The sequence below is a fragment of the Cyrtonyx montezumae genome, unplaced genomic scaffold, assembly GCF_038088225.1.
Source record: "Cyrtonyx montezumae isolate F1298 unplaced genomic scaffold, pur_monq_1.0 scaffold_3, whole genome shotgun sequence".
NCBI classification, from domain to species: Eukaryota; Metazoa; Chordata; class Aves; order Galliformes; family Odontophoridae; genus Cyrtonyx; species Cyrtonyx montezumae.
Window position 1 is genome coordinate 93,139,728 of NW_027072034.1, and position 11,796 is coordinate 93,151,523.

The 11,796-nt window shown below is 41.6% G+C and overlaps 1 protein-coding gene across 1 annotated transcript in view; it reads right to left on the reverse strand.

Annotated features, from left to right (window-relative positions):
* Positions 1 to 11,353, reverse strand: part of PRR5 (proline rich 5) — a 60,261-nt gene extending 48,908 nt beyond the window's left edge. Inside the window, exon 1 of the mRNA XM_065742406.1 lies at positions 11,218 to 11,353. The gene's annotated coding sequence lies outside the window, so the exon portion shown is untranslated. The remainder of the gene's footprint in view (positions 1 to 11,217) is intronic.
* Between the last annotated feature and the right edge of the window lie 443 nt (positions 11,354 to 11,796).

An 11,796-nucleotide genomic window follows, 5' to 3' on the forward strand; every position in this document is an offset into this window, starting at 1 on the left:
ACCTGTAGCAATAGGATTCCACCTAATTTCATTTTCCACCTAGCTTGGTTGTTTTTCTGCTGCTCACGTGCTATAAGTCTGATAGGCCTTGCAAATGTTATTATCCTGGATTAAACCTCTGGAATTTTTTAACTCTTCGCTTCCTTGGCAATACTGAAAACCTCATGAACTGTATCCTAAGGATGTCCATATGCCAGCAGCAACTTAACAACATTTTAGCTGCCTTTTTCTCCTCTCAAAATCCTCCACTTTCTAAATTGACCAAATCCCAAAGAGCTTTTGTGCTGGATAAGCCAGCCAGTGCTGCAAAGAGCAGTGCGTGGCTTCCTCTTAAAGCACCAAGTCCCAAGAGAAGAGAGAAAATCTTTTTCCCTCTGTATGTTGAAATGTTACACAGCAGTCAGACCATTTTTATGCCACTCCATCTTTTGCCAGTACTAGACTCAGCATCTAGTGAGCACACAGCACTCGGGAAAAGCAGCATTCCAGTTTCCTGAAACATTTCTGACAGAGGTAGCAGAGGGCAGGCTTGGGCTGCACTTCCTTCTCCTTCCTACGACTCCACCTGATCACATGTTGACTTATGATAAAATTAATCACTCCCAGCAAGGGTTACCTCGCCCATAATTACAGAGCAACACTTCACATTTACCTTGTGTCGTATCAATGACACATCTTTCACTTCATGGCATTCATTAATTCAGCCTGAAGACCTCTGGGGTACTAAGACAGAACACAGGATCCGCACTGTGGTATTCCCAGTGAAGATGAGAAAGGTGAAGAGAACTGCGGGGCCATCCAGAGAGCAGGCAGCAGGGATGCCAGGGCAGAGTCCCCAGGGGATGCTGCAGGGCCAGGGTGGCCAGAGTGTGAGGCAGGATGGAACTCCTCAATGGGGCCTGTGGTGCAGCCGCTCCTCTGGAGCCACTTGTGAAGTTGTCACAGTCCAGCACTGCTGGGGATGAATGGCAGGGAGTGCTCACTGTTGGCCACAAAGAGGGCTGAGAGCCCTGACTGGGGTGGCTGGGAGGAAGAGGCTGGCAGGCAGGGGCCCTCCATGGGCTTGGTGACAAGCTTCTTAGAACAACTTGGCTCAGCACACTTGTGGAGCCAAGGCTCTAAAGCACTCTTCCATTAATTTGGTTAATCCCTACACACAGTGCCCTGCGCTAATGACATTTTACTTGCAAGAAGCCTGCGGCTCAAAGGTTAATTGATTTAAACAAAGCCCCACAGCTACCTCAGTGCAGCAGGAAGACTCCACGCCAACACCTGCTCCCACCCTTCCCCCAAACATCTCACCATCAAATCAAGCCTGTCTCTACTCAGAGCTGCTTTCTTTCATCTGGGGGCCTACATCCCACGGATGACTGTGGTACATCCCTCAGCCTCCACAGTGCCCAAGATGAAGGCAGGAATCCTGCAGGGCAACAGCACTGCTTGCCTGGAGCTGCCTGCTGCCTGCAGGCCTCAAACAACACACAGGGACACCAATATGAGTTTTGAAATAATGACCCAGCATAACTCTGCAGTTACTGCCTTTGTGCCTGTAATGCCTGCACCAATCCTGTCGGGAGCCAGGGCTGAAAAACAGTACTGCTGACCCCTGAAACTGTCAGCAAAATTCCAGGCAGACCTCCCCAAACACAGTTTCAAAAAAAACGTGATTTGCTTAAAAATAAAGAAAAAACCCTAAGTTGTATATACTCAATGTTATACCAGTCTTTACAGTACAATCTTGCTGGATTCTTACAAGTTTCTTATGGACTGGGATGAGAAGGGACAGAAAGCGAAAATTAATGCTCACGAGCAGGGACACCACGATATTCACAATATATAAAATCCTTGATAAAGCTGCCAATGCTGTGACCACCGTGGGTCAGCTGTTCTGCTGCTGCAATGACAGGTTAGCGCTGCAACAGCAGTGGTGCAAGAGTGGGGACATAAATGAGGAAGAGAATCTGCCATGTCAGCTTTACTCAGCACAGCCTTAGCATGTAAAAAACAGCTGAATAAATACAAATTTTAACTGGAAGAAAAAACAAAACTCCCCTTCTCTTTTGGGGAAGAGAAATCCCTACAGAAACGCTGAACAGCAAAGAACAAAGAGGAAAAGTGCATCTATGGCAGCAAGGAGTTAAAAAGCTCCCCACTGCAGTTTTTCGTAAAGCATGCCACAAAACTCGGGGCATGCCTCAGCACATGCCAAAGCTCAGGAATTAGTCTTTGGAAAAACCACCCTTCTTAAAGGAGCAGCACAGAAGGGTAGAGGGAAATGAGGCTGTCAGGAAAGGCATGAAGAGTGGAAGGGAAAACGAACCTTGTGACTCATCAGTTCCTTTGCTACAATAGCCACACCAAGCTCCTTTATCATAAGAAAACAAAGAATAAAGAGAATAAAGAAAGTATAAAACCACATAGGGTCTGTTTACACCCTACCCCCTTCATCCCACTCATTTTGCAACCCTGGAGATAAAGGAACTCAAGGACAATTTCTGCCTGGCATTTTTGAGGCTAGTCATAGCCTCAGCTTTGCTGGCTGTTTCTTTTACTTCTGCCCTCACTACAGCCAAGCACTGATTTATAGGGGGCACGTGGACTTACTGGGCCCGCCTAAGCCTCGGAAACACCTCCTGTGTCCTCCTGAACTGCTGCATCTTGCAACCACCAGTGCTGCCCTTGAGAGACTGATGGCATTTCTGCTTCTTCAGCTGCACATGGGGCATGCACACAAGAGGTTTCTTTGTATTCTACACTGTTAGAAAGATTAAATACTGGACAGTAGTATCTCCTTCCTAATCAAGGAGGAGAAGGAAGAGCCTTTTTGACTTCTGCTTGAAAGGGTTGACCTGTCCCCTTTGCCATTTCTGCAGCAACACCTCAGTTCATCCTACAGCACTTCAGACCCAACCCACAGGCACTGCCTACTGTGGAGATACACCAGCTTACTCCTGCTAAGGACAACTGTAATCACTGCAAACCCAAGAGGATAAGGGCCAACTTCCTAAGCATTCCCTTCACAGTCTGAACAGCAGTAATGATCTTAGGATACTTTCTAAGCGAACAGAGAGACCTGCATTGTGAGCAAAGGACCATCTGAACTACAGCGACCATCCACATCTGCTTTCCTTCCACAAACTGGTCAGTGTCTGCAAAACACTTCTTAACCCACTCAGTGACTATCCCTTCCTTGTTCCCTTCTGGTTTCTCCATCATCCCTTGTTGTCATGGTTCCTCTTCCTTTTCTTAGCTTTCTTGGTTAGCTAACTCCTCAAGAAAAAATTTAATACATACAGGAAAAAAAGAGAGAGAGACCAAAATGCTGCTACTAATACAGTAGCAAATGAATCTTTAGCTGGCTCATGAATCTAACAATACTTAGCTGAACACCTTTGCTTAAAGCATCCACGAAGTTTACTAAGCACAACAACATAACCAGTTGTTAAAATAGAGAAGATAGCTAAATCTTTTATCCTTGTCCTTCAAGAGATCGGAATCAGGAGACAACTGGAATAGGAATAGGCCCACTGCACCCTCTTCTAAAATATCAAGCTTTCCATAATCAGGCAGTTCCTCCAGCTCATATTATTCCTCATTACCTCCTGTAGGTTCCAGTAACTAAAGGTAATGCCGTGATCCAAATGAGCAAAATGCTCATATGCTTTTGGTTACAGGACTTGTGTCAGTATGGCATTCCATTCACATCCCCTCCAGGCACGAGGTGGGCTTCCAAACAGCAGACATGCCCATGTCAGGTTTCACTGTTGCCCACTTAGCAAATTCACAACTCATTGCAGTGTACATCATACAAACTATACAAACTCCAAGGCAAGCACACAACTCAGCTGTCAAATGCAGTCAGCCCTGTAATTGTGATTTAGAAACTGAGGTCTTCAGAGTTCTGATCAATAAGCAAATCAAGTGTTTAAAATACTTTGTGCTTTTATTACAAGATCATGAGGTAGTGAAAAATTAATCTTACGAAGTAACTGAGCTTATAATGCACATGACATTTTTTCTTCCTGAGCTCTATGTGAATTCTTTCCTAAATTGCTTATCTTGCATAATTTTAATTGGATCCCAGAACACCACGACCTTGATCCCGCAGCTACTGTATCTCAGTGCTGTCATCTACAGTTATATATGGTACAGTACCTTCCAAATCTGTGAACTCTGGGAGATCAGAACTGTGTGTTGTGCAGCTCTATTTTTCTTATAGCCAAACATTTTTTATTCAAGGTCTTCCAAGAGGGCTCCGATTGCCTTGGAAGGTCACCAAGATAAAGAATCCACTCCAGTAACTAGCTGAGTTCCTAATAAACTGCACTGCTGGCCAGCAGTTAGTCACAAGTGATAGCTGGCTTCACTGTTAGTGTATGAGAATGTAAGCATGACTGGAAACATGAAGCATGCCTTGAGATTACTGCCACCTCCTGTGCATAAGTCATGGAGGTCACTTCAGCACTGAGCAATGCAAGAGACAACTCTGCACATTCAGAGGATCTTTGACTCCAGTGGTCTTTGACTATATAGCTGTTACTTTAACAGTGCTATAGCTCTCTGGAACAAAACTCACAGCCCCGTAAAAGTCACAAAAGCCTAGTCTTCAGTACAAAGAATTCTTACCAAATACTGATCTTTCTCCCTTGGGACCACAAGCACATATATTTTTTAAATGAAAAACCTGACAGAATTTTAGAGATAATGTAAAACTGTAACATTTGACTATGTATTGGACTCTGTATCGTTCAGTGTGGTAGAGCTTTCACAAGGAACTTAAAAATAGTGACCTTGTGCCTTCCTTTCATATACACACACTGAAATAGTCCCTGCAGACTGAAATACTTGGCCATGGAAACAGCAAGGATACAAAAGGCCTTCATCACACAAATGCCTGAGCCATAAGGCTTGCTGCTATACAGCCAGCAGCTTGGAAGCCCACACAGACTGAGCTCCCAACTCCTAAGCAGAAAGCTGGAAATACTTATCCCAAGCAGTGCTCACATTTTGCCAGATAGCTGGGATCCCAGTTCTGATAGCCCTGGGAAACACTCCTAAGATGCATGGCTCCTTCATGCAGAAAAACCTAGGCCAAGTGATCCTGGGCTAGCAGCCAGCAGTTGCTTCAGTCTCTCCCTGTGAAGACTGCTTCAATTTGGGAACATCAATGGAAAGGAGGATAAACTAAAGATGTCTCATGAATGGAGTTGTGGTCAGCTCCACACTCAAATCTACGTCTCAGTTCCTTTTAAGATATTTTGGTCTTCGGGAGTAGTCAGGCACCAAATCCCACCAAGCTGACATTTTCAAAATGCGAAACATCAGCTGCAGGAGGATGCACAGAGCTTTGCTTAACTGAGAAACTGCAGCGTCGGCCCACTTCATTCTTACAAAGCAACAAACTCTTGTGTTAGCCCATGCACAGCCTGACAACACCTGGAGACCTGAAGGGACAGTGCTGCCAGGCTGGGGTGTCTCCTCAGCACTGCAACCCAGTGGGCACAGATGCAGGTGTATAAAACTACAGACAGTGCCCTCTGCCAGACAGCAGCACACTGTGCAGGACAGGCAGCACTACAAAATGTCAGCCAGGGCCGTGGCCCACCATGACCCTCACAGCAGGGCTGGCTGTGCAGCCCACTGGGAAGCAGTGTGTGGCCTCTAGACTGAGTGTCACCTCTTGACCACATTTATAGTTGACCAGAAGCAACCAGTGTTCTGTCAGGCTCCTGGAAAGGGGTAGCAAGGCAAAAACAAGACAGCTGGGATGGCAGCTGTGCTCACTGCTTCCATATGCCACTCCATTTTTTCTGTTGGGCATAGAAATTGCAGGACCCACTCCAACCAACACTCCTTTCACTACATCTTCGTTTTGCTTGATTCCCCAGAGCTCAGGGCAGAACTCTGCAACACTTTTTTAAGCACTGCTTTTCTAGTTCCAGCCCACTTACCATCAGGGCAACAGTCTTCAACCTGCCAGGAAGCCTCAACTGTGGCCACAACTGAGGCCTCCATCATCTTTGTCAAATCCTCCAGAGAAAGCCTTGGCAGCTCTGCCTGCACAAAGACTGTAGGAGCAGGCTCGCTGTCAGCAAGCCTTCCATTTTTGCTCTTCATCTTATTTCTGCCACAACACACATCCATAAAGGTTTAGTCCCTGCTGTGGTATTTTAGTTCTTGCAAACCGTAGGGCATCAGACAGAAGATAAATGGAGGTAACCTTTCCCCTCTGCCTTTTCTTTTAATTCTGAAACTCAAAAAGGTCAGATTTGGATTTAACTTTGTCCTGCAAAATGTTTTGTCTTGGTTTGTATTTATTCCAAGTGAGTTCACCCATTTCTTCTGTAGAAATAAAAGGTCATGAAACCACTGAGTTCTCTCCCTCTTAAAAGAGGCATTCCCTTCTAGAGTGTGAATTACCAATGAAATAAAGGAAAAAAAAAATATATATATATATATTCTGTTTCCACTGGGCAGGAGGAACTGTAATCACAGATGAGTGTAATTAGAAAATGATTAAGAAAATGAATGCCACTACCTCGCATCAATTTTTAAGCAATCTGTTTAATCTGGTTGATGAACTCAGGGTAAGAAAATAAAACAAACTTGTATTTTTGTTTCTTTGTTTATTAAAAAAAAAGGTTGTCGTTCTGTCTGCAGTATTTATTTGTCTATGCAGCAGTAGGAGCTGGCTAGTTTTGGAGACTGGAAGAACAGAGGACAGAGAAGGGAAGGTTGGATCACTTTATACATAAAATCAATCCGTATTAGCCCTCAGCTAACATGCATGCTAAGAGCTAATATATAAGTTAAGAAGGAGATGCATGTGTGCGTATATGTGTGTGTTATGTGCTACCTTTATTAGTCATCTGTTTTAGAGATTGGCTCCAAATTATTTTTTTATTTAAACAATTGGAGGAATGAGAGCATCTAGAATGGAACTTTGAGCTCTGGCTGACATAAAGAGCTTTTCAAATCCAGGTTCTTGGTTCATTAACTCCATTTGAGCTTTCTTGTTTTGTTCAGTACAATAATTTACCATGTCATCTGAAATGTAAACATATCTAAACTTATTCTGCTGGAATAAAACAGAAATTTTCTGAGTTCATTTACTGTAGTACATTGCTTCCTACTCATGCTTTCAACAGAAAATCATCTTGGTTCAAATGGTTTAAAGATTTTTTGGAAAGGCAAAATGCCTTCCAACACTACTTTAAGGACTCAGTAGTAATGAAAAATAAAAAAGTACAGGATTCTAAATGTTTTAAGGATGAATCCTTAATACAGTGTTACTGCCTTTCTCTGAGAGGATCTAAAGTTCTGTCCTCAGCTACTGTGTTAAATCCTAATTGTTTAATGAAAACACAACCAGCAGCCACTTGTATTTGTCTACATATTTCTACTGTTTTATCAAGAGCTGCTATCTCACCACCAAAGTCAAATACCGAAATAGTCTCAACAACAATAACAACAACCAAGTTTTAAAGAAATATAATTTAAAAAAAATACGACAATAATTTACAAGCTCACATAGCTATTTTTGTGAATGATTTTGACAATCCTCATTATTTAGCTTTTGGAATATTAAAACCTCAGTGAGGTGACCTGCCCTCTACTGAAGTAGTCTGAGTTGCGTTTGTGTGGATTTAGGGAAAAGAAAGAAAAAAAAAAGGAATGAACATTACTGTTTTCTTCTGTCTTTACTCAAATCAGAAGTAAAGATAATAACGTATGATTTCAGCTGTTACATAGGTGATGCTGTTACTTTAGATACAGTTAGATAGGATAATCAATAGACTGAATGTGCTTTTATCTGCACTTTACTACTATCTGTTTTTTACTGAGATGATAAATATAGAAAAGAAAGAAAACTGTGAATAAATGCTGCATGTCCACACATCCCATAAAGCTATTAAAAACTACTGAGGTAGGACATGCTCTGGAAGTGTCTGTTCTCTCCTCTGACTGCAAAGAGAATGTAATGTGAATCATTCAGGTACAGATACGGTATTCCAAGCTGTAAATATATCAAATTAGAGGAGATGAATTTCATTCCCAGTCTCTTACTGCCTCATTGATTATGAAACAAGTGTAAATAATTTGGCATCCATCTAATGAATGCTTCACTTCCTCGAGTACATGCTTCAGCCATGGATGAAGAGACCTTTGGGAGCTATCTTGTGTTTACAGGCTCAGTTGGTGTTTCAAGAAGGGAGATATTAAATCAGGAGTATTTCCAGGAAAGTCTGCTGATGGAATTGATCAAAGGCATCACAAGACAAGGAGTAAAGGGTCAAATAAAGAAGCCTTCATGGGAAAGCCTGAACAGAGAAAACAGCCAGTTGTGCTGGTAAAGAGCATCTTCTGGCAAGGGAATCAGCTGAAATGTTTAAGGAAAAGTTAAACTGAGAGTAACACCCGCTCAGGGAGTGGACAGGAATTAATAAATGAAGGTAACACCAGGTTCTCCCCTTTTTATTGAAAGAAGAGAGAAAATAAAGGGTGCAAACAAAGCTAAAAGTTTACTAGGTACTTCTCATTATACTAATTATGAAAGGACTGGTTTCTCTTTCCTTGTGAGACAGCAAATACATCACCTTGCTGTTCCTGATTAGGCTTATTACATCAATACTTCTGGATGTGCTGGATTTGAACAATGGGATACTTCCATTGACTCCTATGGGACTGTACACATCCAGAAAGTTAAATTAATGCACAAACATTTACAACAGCCATGGCCTGCAGACGTAAACTAATGGGGTCTTGAAACCTTACATATGTGTTGCCTATGGTCTTTGCAACAACAGAATCAGAATCCTGACTAAGATGTTTAAATTATACCACAAGGAAGTGTAAATAATAAATACAGCTGTGAAAATACACACCCTGTTGAAATATCAAATTGGAATACAATGCTACACTTAAAGCCATATGCATCACTTAAAGTCTAGCACATTGCCAGCAAGTGAGAAGTTATGGCTTCTGCAGTGAAAAAAAAGTAAGTGGTTATAAAATATTGGGTTTTCAGCAGACAGACTCTGCTTTTTCATGAAGCACTGGTACTTCAGTTAGCAAATGTTCTCTCAGGGTGCTAGTGAGTTGTTCCAGGCATTATGTCTATTATTGCCTTGCATGGTGGGAACTCCAATCAACCTGTCCATCATAGTAAGGTTACAGATAACACAGTATTTTATAAACAGTTTACAGCAGAAAAAAAATGCAAATGCTCTACTAGAAACAGAAGCCATGTGCATGTCCAATTGTTTGTTCTGAGATGCAGATATTTAGCTATATATATATATATATATATATATATAGTGAGATATATAGCAGAAAAATAGCAAGAAAAAGAATTTTAACCACGAACAAAACAAAAACAGAGTGTTTGCTGAAAATTTCTCCTAATATGTCAGTGAAGCATGTGGTCAGTGTTTAGTTCTGCTTGCAATGACTGAATCCTCCTAGCAGCAATATTTGAAGATGCTGCTGGGAGAACTCATGTTTAATAACAGATTAGTTGGTAGATTACTAACTTAGTAAACAGCAGAAATGGGTTGAGAAGGCTGCAAAGTGCCAAAGCAGAAACATCCTAAGCTCATATACTGTGGGCATAGATAGCAGGAATTTCCTGAGGAAGTTATATACCCTGATACTTCTCTTAACTTTTCAACAGCAACTGAGAGTACTATCCACATCCATATGGCCTGAGATCCATTGCAGCTTCTGAGTTGCCCTCTCTGGTATTGGTGCCACTAACTTATTTCTCAAGGAATAGGTAAAAACACCCTGGAAATCCTTGGAAAATGGATGCAACACCAGAGAAAATGATGCATCTTTCTTTTAAACATCTGTGTCCAGTTTACAGATGAAGCTAAATTCTGCCCCCCTAATCAGTGGGGTACACTGACCGTGGTGCAAGTTTCCACCAGAGCTGCAGGACACTCTATAACCATGTTACCCTGGTAGCCTGGAATAAGACAAAATAACCACTGTAGCAAAACTAGCTACCACTGTAATGAAATAGCATGGAGTAGGCATTCCCACTATTTAAGGCATGATATAAATGTGGAAAGAAGCATGAATTACTGCCCAATTAATCAAAATCAAAGTTTTAAAGAGCAAACCCTTTAGAAAAGACATCTTTGCTTACTGGAAACAAAACAAAACAAAACAAAGCAAAACAGAAGTAAGGGCAGTTTAACTCCTACAGCTCAGTGATAAAGTAAATAATTGTTTAAGAGGAATGAGACTCTTAAATATGATCAGAAAGAAAACTTTTGCAGAAAGAAACTGGTGATTGCTTTCCAAGAAAATGTGTAAGTCATATTGGAAAAATAAAAGAAACCATATGTGATGATAATATTGAAAGAAAAACAGAACAACCTCAAGGACAGATTAACTTTCACATAAACACACACACACACTCCCATACATGCTCTCCATTAATGACTAATGTTTACTGAAAGTTATTTCAGTAAATCTGTAAAATGTCTCTCTTCCTATCTAAAAGCTTTGACCCTCAAATACAAACCCAGTTCTAGCACTGATGAAGGAATTGGAGATGGCCATGCCCAAGCACCTCTGCAGAAGCTGCAGCAGTTTAAGATACTACTACTACTCAGCTGTTTGGTGCTGCTCCTCACCCCACCTACACATACACACTCATATATATATTAATCATATATAGGTCATTTGGGAATTCTTCATATGCTTCAATGCACAGGCAGCCAGGGTGACATAATCTGCTTCTGCAGTGGTTGTCTGACTGTGCTCTTGGTGAGCAGGATCTGACTCATTCAGCTGGAGGTCACCATGGTGGGTAACACCGGAGCTTTTGCACTACCCGTGATGACTCTCTACTTCAAGGCCTTTTTCCCAGTGAGTTATTTAGAGGCTCCTCTCACAGAAACTCAAGTGTATTTCTTTCCCACAGCCCTTATTCAGCTGTATGCAGATTCACAACAGAAGTTCATGCAAACCATTTTTAAGCTGCATAAAGCTAGAGGGGTACACTGACATGAGCTGATGTTAAAAATCACAGAGAATTGCAGTGTTATTCAGATCAATTTCTATGGCAAAAAAATACAGTAGGATCTGCATGAAATATCAGAAGGGAGATGCTAACTCTATTCTGTTCAACAAAAGGAACTCTCTAGGCATCCAAAATTGGAAACGTTTTCCCACTGCAAATAGTGTTGCAGGAACTACTTTGCTTACCTGCGTCAGGGAGAAGAAAACAGGACTGAATAACTGATAGTGAAGACTCTGTAGCAGGTTTCCAAGAATCACATGAAAACTCTTGACAGGTGATACAATTGGGTTAAAAATTCATCCCCTTGTAAAAAAGGCAGCTCTGCAAAAAAGAGATAAACAAAAAGTGGCATTGCACATACTGTTATTCTAGGAATTGTTCCTCTGTTGTGCACTAATATCCTCACACACAATACACACAGCAGTGGACCAACTGCAATACCTAGTGCTGCTACAAATCATCACTGATATAAGTAAACATTTCTTGAGTTTTCCCTTCCCTGTTTTGTTTTTGTTAAGGGTGAACTAAGTCGTTGAAACCAGTGCTAAGAACTGTGCTTATCACTGAAGTGGACAAGCCAGTTTCCATTAGCACACACACTGCAAGCAATTCTGTGTCCCAACACAAAAGGAAGGTCTGAAATAAGCTTCATGGTCCGCAGTGATCACCTTTGGAGGTGTCCTGTAAGACTCTTAGAAAAATCTTAAATGCCTCCTTTAAAAATAATGGAAATTCTTTGAGAGAACTAAATCATCACCTTGTTC